Below are 26054 nucleotides of genomic sequence, written 5' to 3'. Positions count from 1 at the left end.
CCATCAGGCGACCAGGAACATTGTAGAGCACACTATTGGTGTGCTCAAAAAGCATTTCCGATGTCTTGACCATTCGGGGGGAGCCCTGCAGTACTCGGCGGAGCAAGTGGGTCACATCGTCGTCGTCTGCTGCATGCTCCACAACTTGGCGATTCGACGCACCCAGCCAATTCCAGCTGTCCCTCAACGACCAGCAGAGCAGGCGGTCGAGGAGGAGGAGGAGGAGGAGGAGGAGGAGGAAGATGGAAGGGCTCCTGAAAGTGGAAGGGCCATCCGTCAGAGGCTCATGAGGACTCGTTTCGAGGCCCCTCTGGCGGAATGATGAGTGTCTTTACTCCTGCGCGCTTTGGTTGTTTGAAAGCCTCTGAAGGCCAGCATCACTGTAATTAGTCACGTGCACCATAGCACATTAAAACTTCTCTTTATTGTCACAAAAGTCTTTCATTACAGCAAAACAACGTCATGTCAACAGAAACCATAACTAACAAAATAACAGTTAACTCTTCGGCAAAGCCGCAAAACTAAACAAACCATTTCCAACAATTACAACAGGTGAGGGTGTCCTTGAATTTGGCCAAGGAAATGCCTCAGCACCTCCCTCTACTGCTGGCCCCTTGATGGAGAACGACTTCTCTTTCGCGGTCGGCCCCTTCCCTCGCTGCTGCTCCTACGTAATTGAACCCCAGTGGCGGGGTGAAGGCTGGGGGACGCCTGCTGGCTGTGTGGAAGCGCAGAAGCCCCTGAGGGACGGCCTGGCCGACCTCTGGGCTTGGAGGGTGCGGACGCAGGATGCTTGATCTGAGCATGGCTGGAAGCAGTGTGCCCTGCAGGTGGTGACAGCTGCACTGCAGACGTACCAGCGCTGGCATGTGCAATGGTCACCTGCCGAGAGAGGACACCTGCACCATGGTCGGACGACACACTGGCTCTCTGAGGGGACCAGCTCGGCTCATCCGCCACAATCGCATGCTCCACTGATTCCTGGCCTTGTATGGGACTGGAAGGGCCCGGGGTGATCCTAGCTGATGCAGATAGGGTGGCTGCAGTGAGAGTTCGCGTTGCCTCAATCTGGGTGTGGACGAGGCCGGCAAGTGACTGCGTGGCAGCAGTGAGGACCTGTGAGCCAGGTGCCAGTGCTTCGGAGAAGCCCTGGACAGTTCTTTCCATTGCTTCGGACAAGGCTGGTGCCGACCGCTCCACTGCCTCGGACAAGCCCTGGACAGACCTTTCCAGGGATTGTCCGAAGCCCTGAACAGTCCTTTCCATAGTGGCCTCGAAGCCCTGGACAGTCCTCTCCATTGTTGCCCCGAAGCCCTGGAGAGTCCTGTCCATTGTTGCCCGAAGCCCTGGAGAATCCTGTCCATTGTTGCCCCGATGCCCTGGAGAGTCCTCTCCATTGTTGCCCCGAAGTCCAACACACTCTTTGCCAGTGTATCTATTGACTGAGGCATCCTCCCCACTGCAGCCATCAGCTCAGTGTGCCTGAGCCGGGCCTGGGTGCTCATTTCAGCCAGGTGACGCACCTCATCTGCACTCTGTGCAGCAGTCATCACTACCTGCCTTGCCCTCCGGGGAGACGGTGGCCGAACTTGCCTACCCCCCTTGCGTTGCTGCATGCCGCTTGTTCCGGCAACTGGCTGATCCTCAGAGCCCCCCCCCTCCCCTCCAGGGAACTACTATCCCCAGTCTGTAGATGTGTATGCTCCCCTGAGATTGGAACGGATGGTCCGGCTTCCTCCTGATCCTCGCCTCCGGAGGCACTGGCACCGGCAGCTTCAGGGCATTGAGCCCGAGTTGGTGATGCATCATTTGAAAGCAGGGAGGTGGAAGAGTGGCTTTAGCAAAAGGACAGGTTGGCAGAAAGGCATGCCAGATTGCGGCAAGGCTCTGACATGGCTGCACACTGAGGAAGCATGCTGGTGGGGGGACCAAGTGGAAGGAAACAGCTGAAAAAGGAGAGTCTTACCCTCGCTGTCGGAAATGGGGTCGGCAGCTGCAGTGGTGACAGGACCAGACAGACGTCCTCCAAGAATCTGGTGCTTTCTCTCCTCGAGATCCGTCAGAGTGACGACTTGTGGAGGCCCGCCACCAGTTCGAGTCTGGTCCTTTCGCCTCGCCGCCAGCTTGGACTGCAGGGGAAAGAAGGGGAAGTTCTGTAACATGATGCCTTGAGAGATCATCGCATGCCCCCCATGGTGCAAGAGCCCTTACATGAGGCCTTGAGAGATCATCGCATGCCCCCCATGGTGCAAGAGCCCTTACATGTGGCCTTGAGTGAAATGTCCATGTGTGTGCCCAGAAAGGGCCATGGGTGCTTGCTGACAGATGGCCATTGGGGCATCATGGCAACAGGGTGCTCGAGGTCAGGTGCAGATGGAGGGAATCAGAAGTTTGCATAACCAGCACTCGCCCTAACGACCCGAGTGAGGTCGTTAAATTTCTTCCTGCACTGAACAGGGGTCCTGGTCGCCGTGCTGCTGGAGTTGACCCTCAGAGAAACCTCCCTCCAAGATCGCCGGTAAGCCTTTTGATTCGGCCTCTTGCCATTGTCAGGATACAGAACATCTCGACGGCGCTCAACTGCAGACACCAAATGGTCCAGAGCCTCAGTGCTGAAGCGCTCTGCTCTCTGTCTTACCTTCTCCATCCTCACCAAGTTTCTTGCGCCAGAGAAGGGCAAGCGCCGATTCTGAGGCCTACAGGGCATTGAGTGTGGCAGCTCAGGCTGACTGACCCACCCCTTTAAGAGCCGGCCGGCGCCTGGAAGTCTCGTGGTTTCCGGTAATTGAGATCACCTGCGCTGCGCCCGTCCACGCCGATATTGGGTAGCGCCTGAACTTTTGCGCCTTAGGAGCCCCGTGCAATGTCTGAGTTCGCGCCTCAATCCCCTTTGGGGGCGATGCAACCCAATATCTCGCCAGGCAGCGATAAGTTTCGTCTGGCTATAAACTTTGCGCAGCGCCAGTTCTAATGTCTCAAGCGGGGCTATACCCAATTTCTAGGCCTTTGTGCTCTTGGACAGATTTGTGTGCACCTTTGGAAGTGGCTTAGTGAGTTGCAATGAATGGTGAGACATAACGGTACCCCCCACAATGGTCATGAGTGTCAAAGGATTGGCTTTGACATTGTAGGGATGCTTTATGGTGTTGGTGTAGGGTGTCATAGAGTCATAGGGCTAGATTTTCAGTATAGGCAGTTTTGGGGCGCTAGCTTTAGCGCCCGCCCGAAGTTAGCGCCCGCCCCAAAGTAGCGCCCCGTTGCCGGGAATTCAGTGGCTTCGCCCTAAGAGGTTGGTGGAGCGCTAAAAGAGGCGTTCCACTACTCTCTTTAGGCGCTAAGCCGGTGGTCCAGAGGGATAGCGCCCAGGCGGGGCGCAGCACGGGTGCGGTCATTTTTGCACTGACAGCAGACCCCGTGGTGCCGACCAGCTCTTAAAGGGGGAAGGGACGAATTGGTCTGCTGCCACGCCCTGCACACTGCAGCCTTGCAAAGAGGCCTCAACACTACTGCTCAGCCCCAGGGAGTCATGGCAACGCCAGAGAAGGCCCGTCAGCGTGCCCTGCGCTTCTCAGAGGGTGATCTGGACATAATGGTCACAGCTCTGGAGGTGAGGCGCAAGATCTTGTTTCCAGAGAGTGGGAGGAATCCAACCCACCACGACTACACCAAAGCCTGGAAGCAGATCGCCCAGAGGGTGACGTTCACCGGCGAGGCCCCCAGGACCCACAAACAATGCCGTAAGAAATACAACGATCTGACCAGGATTGTGAGGGTGAGTAGCCTTTCCAGTCTCCTCCTCATTCTTGCATGTACACCTGACATGATGGGCAAAGGGACCTGAAAGTCCTTTTGGCCAGCCCTCAGCCAGCAGCATTGGGACAGTCATGAGCATCAAATGGCCATTCGGCACTCTACACTTTGGCCAAGCTATTCCACCATGGGAGGCAGTGGACAGTACATCAGGGCTTCACTCTGTCCAAGCTATTCCACCATGGGAGGCAGTGCACACTACATCAGGGCTTCACTCTGTCCAAGCTATTCCACCATGGGAGGCAGTGCACACTACATCAGGGCTTCACTCTGTCCAAGCTATTCCACCATGGGAGGCAGTGCACACTACATCAGGGCTTCACTCTGTCCAAGCTATTCCACCATGGGAGGCAGTGCACACTACATCAGGGCTTCACTCTGTCCAAGCTATTCCACCATGGGAGGCAGTGCACACTACATCAGGGCTTCACTCTGTCCAAGCTATTCCACCATGGGAGGCAGTGCACACTACATCAGGGCTTCACTCTGTCCAAGCTATTCCACCATGGGAGGCAGTGCACACTACATCAGGGCTTCACTGCGCACTTACAGCCCGTCCTTTCTCTTGCAGGCTAAAGTAGCGTTTAATCGCCAGGCCCGTGCCAGGGGTGGCCGCGCCAAGCTGCAGAAGCTCACTCGGCTGGAGGAGCGCGTGTGTGTGCTCATGGGAGCCCGTGTGATTGTCCCCACAGCGTGCGGTGTATCCGACCCTCCACTGCCCGGCAATGGTAAGGACCTCGCCTTTTGGCCCTCTCGCGTCGCACTGGCCCATCCGAGCTACCTCCTTTGCCACTGTCCCACCAATGCGCTGAATCCCACCAGTCCTAACTCCCTCGCTGACGCCGTCTCCTCACTCTGAAGCTACTCTTGTGCATTCCTGCTTTCAGCTGGTGACGACCAGGACCCTGAGGCTGCCAGTGACAGCACCTCCAACCAGGAGGAGGAGGAGGAGCAAGCCGGACCTTCGGGGGAACAGTCACGTCCCGCAGGAGAGGAGGAAATGCTTGACACCTCCTCACTGGACGAGTGCCTGGAGGAACTGTCGCAGGGCAATGCAGCTTCTGGGACCAGTGGCGTCCAGCCACCCAGGAGCCGTGCGCGTGGCCCGCGGCCTTCCCCCCAAAGGGGGGAAGGATCAGAGGGGAGTGCTGCTGCTCGGCACACTCGCCGTCACCAACGCGGCAAGGGTCCCCTAGTTCGGCCCCCTCCTCCCCAGCGGGAGAGTCGCGACTCCAGTCCGGACACCTTCACTTCGGAGGAGGTGCGGAAGCTCGATCAGATGGCCGACGACTCGGACCGGCGCCACACGGAGCTCATGAGCGTGGTGGGGCGCATGCCTGAGGCCATCGAGTCGCTGGCGACCAGTGTGCGCGAGTTCGGGGCAGCAACTGCCGCGACTGGCCGCATGCTAACTGATGCCGCCAAGACCCTGGCGGATGTGATGCGCGCGCACACCAGGACCACAGGGCCACTCACTGCTGCCACACGCGCTGTCTCAGGCAGGCATCGCCAGGGCAGGCGCCGCGCTGGACCATCCCAGCAAGCCGGCCGTCGGCTGATTGCTGCGGATCCTGCAGTGCGGGCCCGGCCGAGTGCCACCGCGCCACAGCACCAGGCAGCGCATCCCAGACGCCAGCTGGCCCACATTGCGCCATCCGTCGCCGCCATTCCCCCTCTGGGGCGTCGACGGCAAGCGGCTGCAGCTGATGGTGGCCAGGCTCAGGTGCGCCACTCAGCAGACGGCCCCTCGAGGCCCAAACGCCGTGTAGGCCGCCCCCCAGCGGCATCTGGCGGAAGGGCATCTGAGCCTCAGGCGCCTTCCCCCAGCCTCGCAGCAGCCACTGGGCAGAGCTTGCGAAGGAGCAGCAGGCAGGGCAGGGGAGGCAAAATGCTGGCCAAGGTCTCGCCCTCGCGGGCCACTCAGTAGAGGGTGTGGCCAGCTTTCCTTTAATATGGCGGTGGCCATCTTTATTTTGCCCATGGTTGTGCTTTTGGAGGGCTTTTTTTTTGCGTTAGGCCGACGTTGAGGCCCGGTTTCAATAAAGGTGGAGTGGCTCCTCCCCAGTTTGTGGGAGTGAGTCGTTTGTTGGGCTTTTTGTGGGGCCCGTTTATTGTTTTTGGGGATTCATGTGGGAAGGGCTTTTCATTTTTGTGTAATAAAAAATTATCTTTATTCATGCAGTCTCCATGGTTGTTCTTCTTAGTGTTTGTTGGCTTCGCCGGCTGAGGGCTTGCGGAGCGGCTGCATTCATCTTCCCTCATGGCCCCTGGCCATTCCCTGACAGGGGGCTTAGAAGTACCGTGTAATAAGGTGGCGTCGTGCGGCCCTTGGCCCTGGTCGCTCCCTCCTGGGAACGTACTCCTGCTCCTCCTCCTCCTCCTCCTCCTCCTCCTCATGCTCCTCCTGCTCCTCCTCCTGAGGTGCTGGTCCAACGTCAGGTGGCAGTGCCTGAGTCCTGCGGATAGCCAGGTTGTGTAGCATGCAGCAAACCACCACAAATTGGGAGACCCGGTCCGGCGAATACTGGAGAGCTCCTCCGGAGCGATCAAGGCAGCGGAACCGCTGCTTGAGGACCCCAATAGTTAGCTCGATGATGTTGCGGGTGGTTTGATGGCTCTCGTTGTAGGCCTCTTCAGCAGCGGTCCTGGGCGCGCGGAGCGGGGTCATGAGCCAGGTGCACAAAGGATAGCCTTTGTCCCCGAGTAGCCATCCTCTTGGGGGAGGCTGTGCCTGGAACATGTCATGCACAGTACTCTGCCGCAGGATAAAGGCATCGTGGCTGCTGCCTGGGAAGCTGGCATTGACTGCCATGATGCGCTGCTTGTGGTCACAGACCAGCTGCACATTCAGAGAATGGTAGCCCTTCCTGTTGCGATACTGCTCGCCATGCTCCAGAGGGGCCCGCAAAGCCACATGCGTACAGTCAATGGCGCCCTGCACCAAGGGGAAGTCCCCGAGTCTGGAAAATCCCAATGCGCGCTGATGCTGGCTCTCCAGGGCCATGGGGAAGGAGATGAATTGGCTTCTCCTTCTGAACAGTGCTTCGGTCACCTGGCGGATGCAGCGATGCGCGCCGTACTGGGAGATGTTTGCTATGTCCCCAGCAGCGTATTGGAAGGAGCCGGTGGCATAGAAGTTCAATGCCACTGTCACCTTCACTTCCACCGACAGAGACGTCCTGCACCTGAGCTTTGGCCGCAGATCTCGGCGAAGCAGGTGGCAGATCTCTGCAATCACCCCCTTTCGGAATCGGAGCCTTTTAACACATCGCGCGGCACTCATGTTTAGGTAGGAGCGCTGCTGGCGGTATAGCCTGACTGGGTAAGGCCTACGTGGCCGACGCCTGTAGCCCCCTCTGCCTCTAGCCAGGGCTGCCCCTCTCACAATGCGTCTGCGAGCCCTACGGACATGGAGCTGCAGCTCCGCGTTGGCACCCCATGCAACCCCCATCAAATCCTGGCAAACACTCTAATTTCCAAATGGCCACTTGCAGCGCTGTTGCCTGAGTCCAAAAATACCTGGCTCTTGCTGCTTGAAACCAGTTAGCTATCCTCCTTGTTGTGTCTCCAGAAATGCGTTGCACAAGACTGTTTTCTGAAAAAAGGATGGCCTTTATACTGGAGAGGACGTTCCCTTTAATTAGCGCCCCCCGGGGCCCGCGCTGGTTGTGTTGCGTTCCTTTTTCCAAACGCTCCGGCCGCCCGCCGCACAATGGGGCGGTCCGACTGAAGTTTGCAATCGGGGCGGCCAAAGGGCGTTGCACGAGGATGTGACGTCATTTTCTGCGCGCGCATCCGGGCGGGCGCTAAACTTTGCGCCGGCGCTAACGGGCAACTTAATTTGGGGCGGAGCGCAAACTGCGCTGCGCCCGGGCGCTACACGCATAGCGCCCGGAAATCACTTCTCTTAAGGCGCTAACTGCTGGCGCAAGCTACTGAAAATCTAGCCCCTGGAGTTTTACAGCACAGAAAGAGGCCCTTCGGCCCATCGTGTCTGCGCCGCCCATCCATCCCTGTCCAGTCTAATCCCATTTTCCAGCATTTGGTCCATAGCCTTGTATGCAATGGCATTCCAAGTGCTCATCCAAATGCTTCTTGAATGTTGTGAGGGTTCCTGCCTCTACCACCCTTTTGGGCATTGAGTTCCACATTCCAACCACCCTCTGGGTGAAAAAGTTCCTCCTCAAATCCCCTCTAAATCTCCTGCCCCTTACCCTGAATCTATGCCCCCTTGTTATTGACCCCCCTACTAAGGGGAAAAGTTCCTCTTTGTCTACCCTATCTATGCCCCTCATCATTTTGTATACCTCAATCAGGTCCCCCCTCAGCCTTCTTTGCTCCAAGGAAAACAACCCCAGCCTGTTTAGTCTTTCTTCATAGCTGAGGCGCTCCATCCCAGGTAACATCCTGGTGAATCTTCTCTGCACCCTCTCCAAAGCAATCACATCCTTCCTATAGTGAGGCGACCAGAACTGCACACAGTACTCCAGCTGTGGCCTCACCAGCGTTTTGTACAGCTCCATCATAACCTCCCTGCTCTTATATTCTATGCCTCGGCTAATGAAGGCAAGTATCCCATATGCCTTTTTAACCACCTTATCTACCTGTTCCGCTGCCTTCAGGGATCTATGTACATGTACACCAAGGTCCCTCTGACCCTCTGTACTTCCTAGGGTCCTACCACTCATTGTGTATTCCCTTGCCTTATTTGTCCGTCCAAAATGCATCACCTCGCACTTTTCAGGGTTAAATTCCATTTGCCATTTTTCCGCCCATCTGACCAACCCATTTATATCGTCCTGTAGCCTGAGGCTTTCCTCCTCGCAATTGACCACCCCACCAATTTTCGTGTCATCTGCGAACTTGCTGATCATACCTTTTACATTCTCATCCAAATCATTTATGTAGATCACAAACAACAAGGGACCCAGCACCGATCCCTGAGGTACCCCACTGGACACAGGCTTCCAGTCACAAAAGCAACCTTCGACCATCACCCTCTGCCTCCTGCCACTCAGCCAGTTTAGGATCCAACGCGCCAAGGCACCCTGGATCCCATGGGCTCTTACCTTCTTGACCAGTCTCCTATGCGGGACTTTGTCAAAGGCTTTACTGAAGTCCATGTAAACCACATCCACAGCATTTCCCTCATCCACCCCCCTAGTCACCCCCTCGAAAAATTCAATCAGATTTGTCAGACATGATTTACCCTTGACAAAGCCATGCTGACTATCCCTGATTAATCCTTGCCTCGCCAAGTGGAGACTAATTTTGTCCCTCAGAATTTTTTCCAATAATTTCCCTACCACAGATGTTAGGCTCACTGGCCTGTAATTCCCTGGTTTATCCCTGCTACCCTTCTTGTATAATGGTACTACATTAGCTGTTCTCCAGTCCTCTGGTACATCCCCTGTGGCCAGAGAGGTTCTGAAAATTTGTGTCAGAGCCCCTGCAATCTCCTCCTTTGCCTCCCACAGCAGCCTGGGATACATCTCGTCCGGGCCTGGGGATTTATCCACTTTTTGGCCTGCTAAAACCGCTAGCACCTCCTCCCTCTCGATGCTAATATGTTCAAGTGTGTCACAGTCCCCTTGCCCGATTTCTATGTCTGCATCGTCTTTCTCCATAGTGAACACAGATGCAAAAAATTCATTTAAAACCCCGCCTACATCATCTGGCTCTACACACAGATTGCCACTTTGGTCCCTAATGGGCCCTACCCTTTCCCTGGTTATCCTCTTGCCCTTAATATACTTATAAAACATCTTAGGATTTTCCTTTATTTTGCTCGCCAGTGTTATTTCATGGCCCCTCCTCGCCCTCCTAATTTCTTTTTTAAGTATGCCCCTGCACTTTTTATACTCCTCTAGGGCTTCTTCCGTCTTTAGTCTTTTGTAACTGCCAAAAGCCCCCCTTTTATTTCTAATGCATTTTTGTATATCCCTTGTCATCCAAGGTTCCCTTTGCTTGTTGGTCCCACCCTTGACCTTTACAGGAACATGTTGGCGCTGTACTCTCTCTATTTCCCTTCTGAAAGTCTCCCACTGTTTTGATGTGGATTTTCCTATAAGTAGCTGCTCCCAGTCCACTTTGGCCAGATCCTGCCTTATCATATTAAAATCGGCCTTCCCCCAATTTAGAACCCTTATTTCCGGGCCGTCTTTGTCTTTTTCCATGACTACCTTAAATCTCACCGAATTATGGTCACTGTCGCCAAAATGCTCTCCTACTGATACTTCCACCACTTGCCCGGCTACATTCCCCAGAATTAGGTCCAGTACCGCCCCCTCTCTTGTAGGACTTTCTACATGTTGGCTCAAAAAGCTCTCCTGGATGCACTTTATGAATTCTGCACCCTCTAAGCCTTTCACACTCTGACTATCCCAATTTATATTGGGGAAGTTGAAATCCCCCACTATTATTACCCTATTATTTTCGCACTTCTCTGAGATTTGCCTACATATCTGTTCCTCTATCTCCCCCTGACTGTTTGGGGGCCTATAGTACACTCCCAGCAAAGTGCTTGCCCCCTTTTTGTTTTTAAGTTCTACCCATATGGCCTCATTAGAGGAACCCGCTAATATATCGTCCCTCCTTACAGCAGTAATTGACTCCTTAATTAATATTGCAACACCCCCTCCCCTTTTACACCCCCCTCTGTCTCGCCTGAAGATTCTATACCCCGGAATATTGAGCTGCCAGTCCTGACCCTCCCTCAGCCATGTCTCCGTGGTGCCAACCTGGCGTATTATGTGGCAGCCAGGGTGTACAGCAAGCAGTGAAGTAAATCTGGCCATGGTGAGGCCATCCCAGGTGTCCCGGGCAGCAATGTGGTTGGGTGCTGATGCCCTGTGTCCTGTGCAGCATCAGTTGATTGCGGAGAAGGTTGGTGTTGTTGTTGGTGCTCACCACCGAACGCGCTCGCTGACCCCCTGAAAAATTGCCCCCATTGTCTCTGACAAATGTTTGGCAGAGAGCGCTTGTGTGGCTACAACTTTTTTCAACCTTTGAGGATTTCAAATTGCCAAGATCAGGATGGGAGGTGCCTTGGTTGTGTTTGACAGCACATCAGAAGAGGAAGACCATCACCATGCTGGTGAGATCAGCATGCGCACAGGAGAGAGGTTTGTAGGTGGAGGAGGGCGAAGGGGCTCAGCACTCATCTTCGGATGAGGGAGCACATAGAAGAGGAGGAGGCGGAGCAGGATGAGGAGGAGGAGGAAGAGGATGAAGGTGGGGCACCCATCGCCAGACCAGCCGCTTTCTTTGCTGCCCGGGATGCCAGGGATGCCCTAATATCACGAAGGTTCACCTAGTGCGAAACGTGACACATGAAATCCTGCGGTCCGCTCCCACCACCAGCACCAACCACCCCACCCCCTTTGCACTAATCAATACTTCAACCCCTCATTGCTCATCCGTCCAATGGGTCCCGTCATGTATTGACATTCATCATGAAACAAGTCAAAGGACGAGTTGTCCCTCAGGATGCAATAATGGGAAAGGCGTGGAAGTGGCGCTAATCAATAAATTTTATGTGGGATTATAAAAAACAGGAAACTTAACATAGCGTTTTGTCAAACACCCATGTGCATATCCTTGGTGAATTACATTTCCTTCAACTTACGCTTCCTACCGCTTCCACGTGGTTCCTCCCGTGTGGCTTCAGCGGAGGGAGAGGCAGGCTGCTCAGTTCCCTGCCCTGACTGCTGAGATGTTTTTAGCCTGCGCCCCCTGGGTTCTGGAGCCCCTAAGGGCCCCGCTAAAGACTGCTCCACCTGCACCTGTGCAGAGGCAGACTCGGCCATCGGGAGCTGAGGCAGCGTGTGGGGTACAGGCTGTGGGTGGGGCGGGGGTGCGGGGGCTAACAGGTGAGAACTGGGAACACTTTGAGTGGAATTCCCACTTCCATGTCCCTGTTCACCATCACCCCTCTCCTGGGCCAGCACCACATCGCTCCTTCCACTCTGCTGCGTACCAGATTGGTGCAGATCAGTGGTGCCATATAATGCCACAGATAAGGTATATATCAACCGATTTAAGGCAGCAGAAAAGTTGGCATCCAAAGTCTGCACAGCCGTGGTCATGACCTGCATGGACTCATTTGCGAGCCTTGCTTGAAGCTCCATGGAGGCGGCCACTCTCTCCATGGCAGATATTCTCGCAATTCCCCGCGCCACCAATCCACTCGCGATGGAGTTGGACCCCTCCATTCTCTCCGCTATTGTGGAGAGTGTGTGTGGCAGGTCTGTCAGTACCTGCCTCAGTTGCTGATGGACCTCCAGCATTTCTCTTCTCGATGATAGCCCCCGGGGCTCAGCATCTGCATGCGGCTGTGCAGAGCTGGGAGAGGATGGCGGCTCCCCCGACACGGACTCTCCACAGCTGTCCCTGCCACCAGCGTCTGCTCGTGCTCACTTGTGAGGTGTGAATCTCCGGGTGAAATCCCAACTGACTGTCTAAGTGGACCCATCAAAGTGCGATTATCTGTGCTGGTGCATGGCTGTACGTTCTGTGACGGTGGAGCCTCGGAAGGAATGAGGTCCTGTGAGAAATTGCCCTCATGGATGTCCTGCGACACTTGTTGCATGCATGAAGGCCCTGAAAGGCAAAAGAAAGGGATATGATTTAGTCATGGCAAAGTCACAATCTTGACAATCACTATAGTCAGTCTTCTCACAGTTCAGTCATTGGGGAAATGAAGTCAGCATATGTGTGTCAGAGATATTGGTAATTCCGTCACCAGCTCTCTGCGAGCCCCCTGAATCTCCATCTCCGACTGAGCGGGATGCAGATGTTTCAATTATCTCCAGGGCCTCCTCCTCGGCATCAGTGAGCTGGACAATTTGCGGCGGCCCACCTCCAGTCCTGCCGCTCTCCCTCGCGTTTTCTGCTTTCTTCTCCTACAAGGAGAGAGAAAACAGACCTGTGAGTGAGTGAAGGTCAGGTCTTCACCCAATGGATGCAGTGCATTTGGTGAGGGTGACTATTGGACAGAAGCATCACATTGCACAAGGATTGAGGTGAATGTCAACGGCGGCTGGATAAATGGGGAGGTGATAAAGTGCATCGAAAGTGAAAGCTGGGTGGTGCTGAAAGTTGAGTTGGTGTGAGGAGTGATGTGATAGAGTACGCTTGGCAAGACAGAGTGAAAGGGGGCAGGGTTAAAGGACAGGATGTAGTTGAATCATCAATGTACTCATTTTTCCTGACTTGGTTAGGTCATTAAACCACTTCCTACATTGCATCCAAGACTGGGGCGTAACGCTCCTGCTGTTTACCTCCTCAGCTACCTCCAACCATACTTTCTTGGTGAGAGCAGCAGGTTCCTTCCTACCATTGCTGGGGGATAGTACGTCCCTCCGCCTCCTCCTGACTGAGCCCAGCAGTATTAAGAGTGAGGCATCATTAAATCTGGGGGCTGCCCTTGCTCTATGTCTGCCATCCACCCTGAACACCTCCAATTACCATTTGTGGACTGTCCCTTTACAGCTGCGATCGCATCATGCAGCTGCGCACCTTGGAGACGCCAAACCTGGAAGTCAAAATTAATTGATACAATTGAGTTCAGATCACAGATTCCGACCCGCCCAGTTGACTTCCAGGTTCCCCCCATGCAATTCCATCCCCCGCCCCCCGCCAGTCGGATGCCGTCTTCAGATCAACATGGGGCCGGTAAGGTGGATGCACTGCCACAGGACCTGCGTGCACAGATGGATTTACAGCGATAGATTCATTCAGCCTTAGCGCCTAATCTCCAATTGGCTTCACGAATGCAGTCTGTCAAACGTCTTCTGGTGACATTCTAATTTACGCTGCTGAAGAAACCAGGTGACCACAGTCTAAAGATGTCCCCTGCTGCGTCACCACTGACCGACTCCTGATCCCTGAAAATATTCGTTGGCTATCCATGTGACTACGCAAACATCTGGAGGAGTTGTGTAGCAACTGTCAAACGGCAATGTGATCATGACCAGATAATCTGTTTTAGTGAAGTCTGGTTGAGGGACTCCCCCGCTGTTCCTGAAAATAGCGCCATGGGATCTCTTACATCCACCTAAGGGGGCAGACTGGGCCTCAGTTTAACGTCTCATCCAAAAGGTGGCACCATAAGAACATAAGAAATAGGAGCAGGAGTCGGCCATTCGGCCCCTCGAGCCTGCTCCGCCATTCAATAAGATCCTGGCTGATCATCGACCTCAACTCCACTTTCCCGCCTGATCTCCATATCCATTGATTCCCCTAGAGTCCAAAAACCTATTGATCTCAGCCTTGAATACACTCAACGGCTCAGCATGCACAGCCCTCTGGGGCAGCGAATTCCAAAGATTCACAACCCTCTGAGTGAAGAAATTCCTCCTCATCTCAGTCTTAAATGGCCGGCCCCTTATCCCGAGACTATGCCCCCTAGTTTTAGACACTCCAGCCAGGGGAAACAACCTCTCAGCATCTACCCTGTCAATCCCCTTCAGAATCTTGTATGTTTCAATGAGATCAGCTCTCATTCTTCTAAACTCCGGAGAGTATCGGCCCATTCTACACAATCTCTCCTCATAGGACAGCCCTCTCATCCCAGGAATCAATCTAGAGAACCTTCGTTGCACCGCCTCCAAGGCAAGTGTATCCTTCCTTAAATAAGGAGACCAGAACTGTGCACAGTACTCCAGGTGCGGTCTCAACAAGGCCCTGTACAGTTGTAGCAAGACTTCCTTACTCTTATACTCCAACCCCCTTGCGATAAAGGCCAACCCCTGAAAGGCACCATCTGACAGTGCAGCACTCCCTCATTGTAGCACTGGGAGCGTCAGCCTGGATTATGCATGCACTCTGGCCTCTGGAGTGGGACTTGAAACCCACAGCCTTCTGACTCAGAGGCAAGAGCGCTACCCACTGAGCCACGGTTGATATGGGCCAGCCTCTGACGGTTTCCTGATGCGTGCAGCCGGGGAGGGGGTGTGGGAGGGCGCTCCCTGCTGGCAGCACGAACTTGGAAAATCGGCCAATGTACCTAAACCTGATGCAGCTTGGAGTGGTGACAGGAGCCTACAGATCTCATTTCCTGAACACATCATCAGATTAGACAAGGAAGGCAGATCCCAGTGGATGCTACAGGAAACTCTCGATTTACCGGCACCTAAATAACCGGAAATCTCTGTTAACTGGTAAAATTCAGGAGTAGGTTCAGGTAAGTTTTATTTCATATTAGTGGCTGTTCCTGGATCTGTGGCTGTGTAACCGGGGTTCCTGCACCTGTTGCTAAGCAACAGGGACACCTGGATCTTGTGGCTGGGGTTCCTGCACCTGTTGCTAAGCAACAGGGAAGCCTGGGTCTGTTGCTGTGTATGGGGCTCTCGTACCTTTTACTATACTTCTCTGTAATCCGGACCTTTTGATAAACCGGCACCACGCCGGTCCCGTCGGTGCCAGATAAAAAAGAGTTTCCTGTACTTCCTGTAAATCGCTGAAAGGATCATTTATTTGCGGAATCCAAATGGGATGAAAAGCGAGCGGAGCCAAGGTCAATTAAAGAGAAGGTTTCTGGGTTTAAAAAAAGAATTGGAGCGTCATGATTTCCTGAAAGTCATTCCTTCTAATTCCAAGCAGAAGTTGAGTTATTCCCTGTGAATTGGCATGCTTCAGTCCTGTTGTAATGGACATGTTTTTCAGCTACTAACCACACTGAATGAATTTGCTGCATGTAATGGTTGAGTAATCCTCCCAATATTCAGGGGAAGTCTTGCTTTATCACATTGAACCACAAAGCAACAGCCACATCAGGGCAGCAATCCACAGAGGCCTTTAATTCTACCACTAGCACTTCATTAAGGAAAATTCCAACTTTCCTAACCTAAATCAATCATAGTTAAGAAGAAGAAATATCACATTTAGATGAACCAAAGTCTCGTCTGCCTCTTCAGGTGAGACACAGGATCTCCGGCGCCCACAGTTGGCAACAGATCTAGAGGGGAGATGAAGAAAAACGTTTTCATTCAGAGAGCTGTCGGGATCTGGAAAACTCTACCTGGAAAGGTGGTGGAAGCTGATTCCAGAAATAATTTTAAAAGGGAGTTGGGCAGGTGCTTGAGGATGAGGAACTGACAGGGTTACGGACAAAAAGCGGGGGTGCGGGACTGAGCATGACTGATATTTCACAGAGCGGGAACAGGCATGACGGGCCGAATGGCCTCCTTCGGTGCTGTAGGTTTCTGAAGAACAAGGGGAGTGTGTAGGGGGTGTGACTGGAGATGGTGAGTGTGTGTTGCTGTGACTGGAGGTGGTGAGTGTGTGTTGGGGGTGTGACTGGAGATGGCGAGTGTGTGTTGGTGTGACTGGAGATGGTGAGTGTGTGTTGGGGGTGTGACTGGAGATGGTGAGTGTGTGTTGGTGTGACTGGAGATGGTGAGTGTGTGTTGGTGTGATGAGATGTTGAGTGTGTAACTGGAGATGGTGAGTGTGAGTTGGCGTGACTGGAGATGGTGAGTGTGTGTTGGTGTGACTGGAGATCACAGAATCACAGAAACCCCACAGTGCAGATAGAGGCCATTTCGGCCCATCGAGCCTGCACTGACACATATCCCACCCGATCCCCGTAAACCCTACACCAACACATGTCCCACCCTATCCCTGTAACCCCACGTATTTAATCCCCCTAACACTAAGGGTCAATTTATCATAGCCAATCAACCTAACCCGCACATCTTTGGACTGTGGGAGGAAACCGGAGTACCCGGAGAAAACCCACGCAAACACGGGGAGAATGTGCAAACTCCACACAGACAGTCGCCCGAGGTCGGATTCGAACCCGGGTCTCTGGCGCTGTGAGGCAACAGTGCTAACCACTATGTCACCGTGCTGCCCCGAGATGGTGAGTGGTGTTGGGGGTGTGACTGGAGATGGTGAGTGTGTGTTGGGGGTGTGACTGGAGATGGTGAGTGTGTGTTGGGGGTGTGACTGGAGATGGTGAGTGTGTGTTGGTGTGACTGGAGATGGTGAGCATGTGTTGGTGTGACTGGAGATGGTGAGTGTGTGTTGGTGTGACTGGAGATGGTGAGTGTGTGTTGGGGGTGTGACTGGAGATGGTGAGTGTGTGTTGGGGGTGTGACTGGAGATGGTGAGCGTGTGTTGGGGGTGTGACTGGAGATGGTGAGTGTGTGTTGGTGTGACTGGAGATGGTGAGCATGTGTTGGTGTGACTGGAGATGGTGAGTGTGTGTTGGTGTGACTGGAGATGGTGCGTGTGTGTTGGGGGTGTGACTGGAGATGGTGAGTGTGTGTTGGTGTGACTGGAGATGGTGAGCGTGTGTTGGGGGTGTGACAGGAGATGGTGAGATTGTGTTGGGGGTGTGACTGGAGATGGTGAGCATCTGTTGGGGTGACTGGAGATGGTGAGTGTGTGTTGGTGTGACTGGAGATGGTGAGTGTGTGTTGGGGGTGTGACTGGAGATGGTGAGTGTGTGTTGGTGTGACTGGAGATGGTGAGCGTGTGTTGGTGTGACTGGAGATGGTGAGCGTGTGTTGGTGTGACTGGAGATGGTGAGTGTGTGTTGGTGTGACTGGAGATGGTGAGTGTGTGTTGGGGGTGTGACTGGAGATGGTGAGTGTGTGTTGGGGGTGTGACTGGAGATGGTGAGCGTGTGTTGGGGGTGTGACTGGAGATGGTGAGTGTGTGTTGGTGTGACTGGAGATGGTGAGCGTGTGTTGGTGTGACTGGAGATGGTGAGCGTGTGTTGGTGTGACTGGAGATGGTGAGCGTGTGTTGGTGTGACTGGAGAAGGTGAGTGAGTGTTGGTGTGACTGGAGATGGTGAGCGTGTGTTGGTATGACTGGAGATGGTGAGTGTGTGTTGGTGTGACTGGAGATGGTGAGCGTGTGTTGGTGTGACTGGAGATGGTGAGCATGTGTTGGTGTGACTGTAGATGGTGAGCATGTGTTGGGGGTGTGACAGGAATTGGTGAGTGTGTGTTGGTGTGACTGGAGATGGTGAGCCTGTGTTGGTGTGACTGGAGATGGTGAGTGTGTGTTCAGGTGTGACTGGAGATGGTGAGTGTGTGTTGGTGTGACTGGAGATGGTGAGTGTGTGTTAGGGGTGTGACTGGAGATGCTGAGTGTGTGTTGGTGTGACTGGAGATGGTGAATGTGTATTGGTGTGACTGGAGATGGTGAGTGTGTGTTGGGGGTGTGACTGGAGATGGTGAGTGTGTGTTGGTGTGATTGGAGATGGTGAGCATGTGTTGGTGTGACTGGAGATGGTGAGCGTGTGTTAGCGTGACTGGAGATGGTGAGCTTGTGTTGGGGGTGTGACTGGAGATGGTGAGTGTGTGTTGGGGGTGTGACTGGAGATGGTGAGCGTGTGTTGGGGGTGTGACTGGAGATGGTGAGTGTATGTTGGTGTGACTGGAGATGGTGATTGTGTGTTGGGGGTGTGACTGGAGATGGTGAGCATGTGTTGGGGGTGTGACTGGAGATGGTGAGTGTGTGTTGGTGTGACTAGAGATGGTGAGTGTGTGTTGGGGGTGTGACTGGAGATGGTGAACTTGTGTTGGGGGTGTGACTGGAGATGGTGAGTGTGTGTTGGGGGTGTGACTGGAGATGGTGAGTGTGTGTTGGGGGTGTGACTGGAGATGGTGATTGTGTGTTGGTGTGACTGGAGATGGTGAGTGTGTTGGGGGTGTGACTGGAGATGGTGAGTGTGTGCTGGTGTGACTGGAGATGGTGAGTGTGTGTTGGTGTGACTGGAGATGGTGAGCGTGTGTTGGTGTGACTGGAGATGGTGAGCATGTGTTGGTGTGACTGGAGATGGTGAGCGTGTGTTGGTGTGACTGGAGATGGTGAGTGTGTGTTGGGCGTGTGACTGGAGATGGTGAGTGTGTGTTGGTGTGACTGGAGATGGTGAGTGTGTGTTAGGGGTGTGACAGGAGATGGTGAGTGTGTGTTGGTGTGACTGGAGATGGTGAGTGTGTGTTGGGGTGTGACTGGAGATGGTGAGCGTGTGTTGGTGTGACTGGAGATGGTGAGTGAGTTTTGGGGGTGTGATTGGAGATGGTGAGCATGTGTTGGTGTGACTGGAGATGGTGAGCGTGTGTTAGTGTGACTGGAGATGGTGAGCGTGTGTTCGGGGTGTGAATGGAGATGGTGAGCATGTGTTGGGGGTGTGACTGGAGATGGTGGGCGTGTGTTGGGAGTGTGACTGGAGATGGTGAGTGTGTGTTGGTGTGATTGGAGATGGTGAGTGTGTGTTGGGGGTGTGACTGGAGATGGTGAGCGTGTGTTGGGGGTGTGACTGGAGTTGGTGAGTCTGTGTTGGTGTGACTAGAGATGGTGAGTTTGTGTTGGGGGTGTGACTGTAGATGGTGAGCGTGTGCTGGGTGTGTGACTGGAGATGGTGAGTGTGTGTTGGGGGTGTGACTGGAGATGGTGAGTGTGTGTTGGTGTGACTGGAGATGGTGAGTGTGTGTTGGTGTGACTGTAGATGGTGAGCGTGTGTTGGGGGTGTGACTGGAGATGGTGAGTGTGTGTTGGTGTGACTGGAGATGGTGAGTGTGTGTTGGTGTGACTGGAGATGGTGAGTGTGTGTTGGTGTGACTGGAGATGGTGAGTTTGTGTTGGGGGTGTGACTGGAGGTGGTGAGTGTGTGTTGGTGTGACTGGAGATGGTGAGCATGTGTTGGGGGTGTGACTGGAGATGGTGAGCGTGTGTTGGTGAGACTGGAGATGGTGAGTGTGTGTTCGGGTGTGACTGGAGATGGTGTGTGTGTGTTGGTGTGACTGGAGATGGTGAGCATGTGTTGGTGTGACTGGAGATGGTGAGTGTGTGTTGGTGTGACTGGAGATGGTGCGTGTGTGTTGGGGGTGTGACTGGAGATGGTGAGTGTGTGTTGGTGTGACTGGAGATGGTGAGCGTGTGTTGGGGGTGTGACAGGAGATGGTGAGATTGTGTTGGGGGTGTGACTGGAGATGGTGAGCATCTGTTGGAGTGACTGGAGATGGTGAGTGTGTGTTGGTGTGACTGGAGATGGTGAGTGTGTGTTGGGGGTGTGACTGGAGATGGTGAGTGTGTGTTGGTGTGACTGGAGATGGTGAGCGTGTGTTGGTGTGACTGGAGATGGTGAGCGTGCGTTGGTGTGACTGGAGATGGTGAGTGTGTGTTGGTGTGACTGGAGATGGTCAGTGTGTGTTGGGGGTGTGACTGGAGATGGTGAGTGTGTGTTGGGGGTGTGACTGGAGATGGTGAGCGTGTGTTGGGGGTGTGACTGGAGATGGTGAGTGTGTGTTGGTGTGACTGGAGATGGTGAGCGTGTGCTGGTGTGACTGGAGATGGTGAGCGTGTGTTGGTGTGACTGGAGATGGTGAGCGTGTGTTGGTGTGACTGGAGAAGGTGAGTGAGTGTTGGTGTGACTGGAGATGGTGAGCGTGTGTTGGTATGACTGGAGATGGTAAGTGTGTGTTGGTGTGACTGGAGATGGTGAGCGTGTGTTGGTGTGACTGGAGATGGTGAGCATGTGTTGGTGTGACTGTAGATGGTGAGCATGTGTTGGGGGTGTGACAGGAATTGGTGAGTGTGTGTTGGTGTGACTGGAGATGGTGAGCCTGTGTTGGTGTGACTGGAGATGGTGAGTGTGTGTTCAGGTGTGACTGGAGATGGTGAGTGTGTGTTGGTGTGACTGGAGATGGTGAGTGTGTGTTAGGGGTGTGACTGGAGATGGTGAGTGTGTGTTGGTGTGACTGGAGATGGTGAATGTGTATTGGTGTGACTGGAGATGGTGAGTGTGTGTTGGGGGTGTGACTGGAGATGGTGAGTGTGTGTTGGTGTGATTGGAGATGGTGAGCATGTGTTGGTGTGACTGGAGATGGTGAGCGTGTGTTAGCGTGACTGGAGATGGTGAGCTTGTGTTGGGGGTGTGACTGGAGATGGTGAGTGTGTGTTGGGGGTGTGACTGGAGATGGTGAGCGTGTGTTGGGGGTGTGACTGGAGATGGTGAGTGTATGTTGGTGTGACTGGAGATGGTGATTGTGTGTTGGGGGTGTGACTGGAGATGGTGAGCATGTGTTGGGGGTGTGACTGGAGATGGTGAGTGTGTGTTGGTGTGACTAGAGATGGTGAGTGTGTGTTGGGGTGTGACTGGAGATGGTGAACTTGTGTTGGGGGTGTGACTGGAGATGGTGAGTGTGTGTTGGGGGTGTGACTGGAGATGGTGAGTGTGTGTTGGGGGTGTGACTGGAGATGGTGATTGTGTGTTGGTGTGACTGGAGATGGTGAGTGTGTTGGGGGTGTGACTGGAGATGGTGAGTGTGTGCTGGTGTGACTGGAGATGGTGAGTGTGTGTTGGTGTGACTGGAGATGGTGAGCGTGTGTTGGTGTGACTGGAGATGGTGAGCATGTGTTGGTGTGACTGGAGATGGTGAGCGTGTGTTGGTGTGACTGGAGATGGTGAGTGTGTGTTGGGCGTGTGACTGGAGATGGTGAGTGTGTGTTGGTGTGACTGGAGATGGTGAGTGTGTGTTAGGGGTGTGACAGGAGATGGTGAGTGTGTGTTGGTGTGACTGGAGATGGTGAGTGTGTGTTGGGGTGTGACTGGAGATGGTGAGCGTGTGTTGGTGTGACTGGAGATGGTGAGTGAGTGTTGGGGGTGTGATTGGAGATGGTGAGCATGTGTTGGTGTGACTGGAGATGGTGAGCGTGTGTTAGTGTGACTGGAGATGGTGAGCGTGTGTTCGGGGTGTGAATGGAGATGGTGAGCATGTGTTGGGGGTGTGACTGGAGATGGTGAGCGTGTGTTGGGAGTGTGACTGGAGATGGTGAGTGTGTGTTGGTGTGATTGGAGATGGTGAGTGTGTGTTGGGGGTGTGACTGGAGATGGTGAGCGTGTGTTGGGGGTGTGACTGGAGTTGGTGAGTCTGTGTTGGTGTGACTAGAGATGGTGAGTTTGTGTTGGGGGTGTGACTGTAGATGGTGAGCGTGTGCTGGGTGTGTGACTGGAGATGGTGAGTGTGTGTTGGGGGTGTGACTGGAGATGGTGAGTGTGTGTTGGTGTGACTGGAGATGGTGAGTGTGTGTTGGTGTGACTGTAGATGGTGAGCGTGTGTTGGGGGTGTGACTGGAGATGGTGAGTGTGTGTTGGTGTGACTGGAGATGGTGAGTGTGTGTTGGTGTGACTGGAGATGGTGAGTGTGTGTTGGTGTGACTGGAGATGGTGAGTTTGTGTTGGGGGTGTGACTGGAGGTGGTGAGTGTGTGTTGGTGTGACTGGAGATGGTGAGCATGTGTTGGGGGTGTGACTGGAGATGGTGAGCGTGTGTTGGTGAGACTGGAGATGGTGAGTGTGTGTTCGGGTGTGACTGGAGATGGTGTGTGTGTGTTGGTGTGACTGGAGATGGTGAGTGTGTGTTAGGGGTGTGACTGGAGATGGTGAGTGTGTGTTGGTGTGACTGGAGATGGTGAGTGTGTGTTGGGGTGTGACTGGAGATGGTGAGCGTGTGTTAGTGTGACTGGAGATGGTGAGCGTGTGTTGGTGTGAATGGAGATCGTGAGTGTGTGTTGGGGCTGTGACTGGAGATGGGGAGCGTGTGTTGGGGGAGTGACTGGAAATGGTGAGTGTGTGTTGGCGTGATTGGAGATGGTGAGCATGTGTTGGTGTGACTAGAGATGGTGAGCGTGTGTTAGTGTGACTGGAGATGGTGAGCTTGTGTTGGGGGTGTGACTGGAGATGGTGAGCATGTGTTGGGGGTGTGACTGGAGACAGTGAGTGTGTGTTGGTGTGACTAGAGATTGTGAGTGTGTGTTGGGGGTGTGACTGGAGATGGTGAGCTTGTGTTGGGGTGTGACTGGAGATGGTGAGTGTGTGTTGGGTGTGTGACTGGAGATGGTGAGTGTGTGTTGGGGGTGTGACTGGAGATGGTGATTGTGTGTTGGGGGTGTGACTGGAGATGGTGATTGTGTGTTGGTGTGACTGGAGATGGTGAGTGTGTTTGGGGGTGTGACTGGAGATGGTGAGTGTGTGCTGGTGTGACTGGAGATCATGAGTGTGTGTTGGTGTGACTGGAGATGTTGAGCGTGTGTTGGTGTGACTGGAGATGGTGAGCATGTGTCGGTGTGACTGGAGATGGTGAGCGTGTGTTGGTGTGACTGGAGATGGTGAGTGTGTGTTGAGGGTGTGACTGGAGATGGTGAGTGTGTGTTGGTGTGACTGGAGATGGTGAGTGAGTGTTGGTGTGACTGGAGATGCTGAGTGTGTGTTGGCATGACTGGAGATGGTGAGTGTGTGTTGGGGGTGTGACAGGAGATGGTGAGTGTGTTTTGGTGTGACTGGAGATGGTGAGTGTGTGTTGGGGGTGTGGCAGGATATGGTGAGTGTGTGTTGGGTGTGTGACTGGAGATGGTGAGTGTGTGTTGTTTTGACTGGAGATGGTGAGTGTGTGTTGGGGGTGTGACTGGAGATGGTGAGTGTGTGTTGGTGTGACTGGTGATGGTGAGTGTGTGTTGGTGTGACTGGAGATGGTGAGTGTGTGTTGGGGGTATGACTGGAGATGGTGAGTGTGTGTTGGTGTGTCTGGAGATGGTGAGTGTGTGTTGTGGGTGTGACTGGAGATGGTGAGTGTGTGTTGGGGGTGTGACTGGAGATGTTGAGTGTGTGTTTGTGTGACTGGAGATGGTGAGTGTGTGTTGGTGTGACTGGAGATGTTGAGTGTGTTTTGGGGGTGTGACTGGAGATGGTGAGCGTGTGTTGGGGGTGTGACTGGAGATGGTGAATGTGTGTTGGTGTGACTGGAGATGGCGAGTGTGTGTTAGAGCTCTGACTGGAGATGGTGAGTGTGTGTTGGTGTGACTGGAGATGGTGAGCATTTGTTGGTGTGACTGGAGATGGTGAGTGTGTGTTGGGGGTGTGAATGGAGATGGTGAGTGTGTGTTGGGGGTGTGACTGGAGATGGTGAGTGTGTGTTGGTGTGACTGGAGATGGTGAATGTGTGTTGGTGTGACTGGAGATGGTGAGTGTGTGTTGGGGGCGTGACTGGAGATGGTGAGTGTGTGTTGGTGTGACTGGAGATGGTGAGTGTGTGTTAGAGCTCTGACTGGAGATGGTGAGTGTGTGTTGGTGTGACTGGAGATGGTGAGCATTTGTTGGTGTGACTGGAGATGGTGAGTGTGTGTTGGGGGTGTGACTGGAGATGGTGAGTGTGTGTTGGGGGTGTGACTGGAGATGGTGAATGTGTGTTGGTGTGACTGGAGATGGTGAGCGTGTGTTGGTGTGTCTGGAGATGGTGAGTGTGTGTTGGGGGTGTGACTGGAGATGGTGAGTGTGTGTTGGGGGTGTGACTGGAGATGGTGAGCGTGTGTTGGGGGTGTGACTGGAGATGGTGAGTGTATGTTGGTGTGACTGGAGATGGTGATTGTGTGTTGGGGGTGTGACTGGAGATGGTGAGCATGTGTTGGGGGTGTGACTGGAGATGGTGAGTGTGTGTTGGTGTGACTAGAGATGGTGAGTGTGTGTTGGGGGTGTGACTGGAGATGGTGAACTTGTGTTGGGGGTGTGACTGGAGATGGTGAGTGTGTGTTGGGGGTGTGACTGGAGATGGTGAGTGTGTGTTGGGGGTGTGACTGGAGATGGTGATTGTGTGTTGGTGTGACTGGAGATGGTGAGTGTGTTGGGGGTGTGACTGGAGATGGTGAGTGTGTGCTGGTGTGACTGGAGATGGTGAGTGTGTGTTGGTGTGACTGGAGATGGTGAGCGTGTGTTGGTGTGACTGGAGATGGTGAGCATGTGTTGGTGTGACTGGAGATGGTGAGCGTGTGTTGGTGTGACTGGAGATGGTGAGTGTGTGTTGGGCGTGTGACTGGAGATGGTGAGTGTGTGTTGGTGTGACTGGAGATGGTGAGTGTGTGTTAGGGGTGTGACAGGAGATGGTGAGTGTGTGTTGGTGTGACTGGAGATGGTGAGTGTGTGTTGGGGTGTGACTGGAGATGGTGAGCGTGTGTTGGTGTGACTGGAGATGGTGAGTGAGTGTTGGGGGTGTGATTGGAGATGGTGAGCATGTGTTGGTGTGACTGGAGATCGTGAGCGTGTGTTAGTGTGACTGGAGATGGTGAGCGTGTGTTCGGGGTGTGAATGGAGATGGTGAGCATGTGTTGGGGGTGTGACTGGAGATGGTGAGCGTGTGTTGGGAGTGTGACTGGAGATGGTGAGTGTGTGTTGGTGTGATTGGAGATGGTGAGTGTGTGTTGGGGGTGTGACTGGAGATGGTGAGCGTGTGTTGGGGGTGTGACTGGAGTTGGTGAGTCTGTGTTGGTGTGACTAGAGATGGTGAGTTTGTGTTGGGGGTGTGACTGTAGATGGTGAGCGTGTGCTGGGTGTGTGACTGGAGATGGTGAGTGTGTGTTGGGGGTGTGACTGGAGATGGTGAGTGTGTGTTGGTGTGACTGGAGATGGTGAGTGTGTGTTGGTGTGACTGGAGATGGTGAGCGTGTGTTGGGGGTGTGACTGGAGATGGTGAGTGTGTGTTGGTGTGACTGGAGATGGTGAGTGTGTGTTGGTGTGACTGGAGATGGTGAGTGTGTGTTGGTGTGACTGGAGATGGTGAGTTTGTGTTGGGGGTGTGACTGGAGGTGGTGAGTGTGTGTTGGTGTGACTGGAGATGGTGAGCATGTGTTGGGGGTGTGACTGGAGATGGTGAGCGTGTGTTGGTGAGACTGGAGATGGTGAGTGTGTGTTCGGGTGTGACTGGAGATGGTGTGTGTGTGTTGGTGTGACTGGAGATGGTGAGTGTGTGTTAGGGGTGTGACTGGAGATGGTGAGTGTGTGTTGGTGTGACTGGAGATGGTGAGTGTGTGTTGGGGTGTGACTGGAGATGGTGAGCGTGTGTTAGTGTGACTGGAGATGGTGAGCGTGTGTTGGTGTGAATGGAGATGGTGAGTGTGTGTTGGGGGTGAGACTGGAGATGGTGAGTGTGTATTGGTGTGACTGGAGATGGTGAGTGTGTGTTGGGGGAGTGACTGGAAATGGTGAGTGTGTGTTGGCGTGATTGGAGATGGTGAGCATGTGTTGGTGTGACTAGAGATGGTGAGCGTGTGTTAGTGTGACTGGAGATGGTGAGCTTGTGTTGGGGGTGTGACTGGAGATGGTGAGTGTGTGTTGGGGGTGTGACTGGAGATGGTGAGTGTGTGTTGGGGGTGTGACTGGAGATGGTGATTGTGTGTTGGGGGTGTGACTGGAGATGGTGATTGTGTGTTGGTGTGACTGGAGATGGTGAGTGTG

The 26054-nt window shown here is 53.8% G+C and overlaps 1 pseudogene; it reads right to left on the bottom strand.

Moving 5' to 3' along the window:
- Positions 1 to 26054, bottom strand: part of LOC147115492 (uncharacterized) — a 110189-nt pseudogene that overhangs the window by 9735 nt on the left and 74400 nt on the right.

The sequence above is a fragment of the Somniosus microcephalus genome, chromosome 6 (genome assembly GCF_052327205.1).
Source record: "Somniosus microcephalus isolate GS21.2 chromosome 6, FLI_Smic_1.0, whole genome shotgun sequence".
NCBI classification, from domain to species: domain Eukaryota; kingdom Metazoa; phylum Chordata; class Chondrichthyes; order Squaliformes; family Somniosidae; genus Somniosus; species Somniosus microcephalus.
The sequence above is the reverse complement of the archived record's forward strand: the minus strand, read 5'-3'. Positions and strand labels throughout refer to the sequence as shown.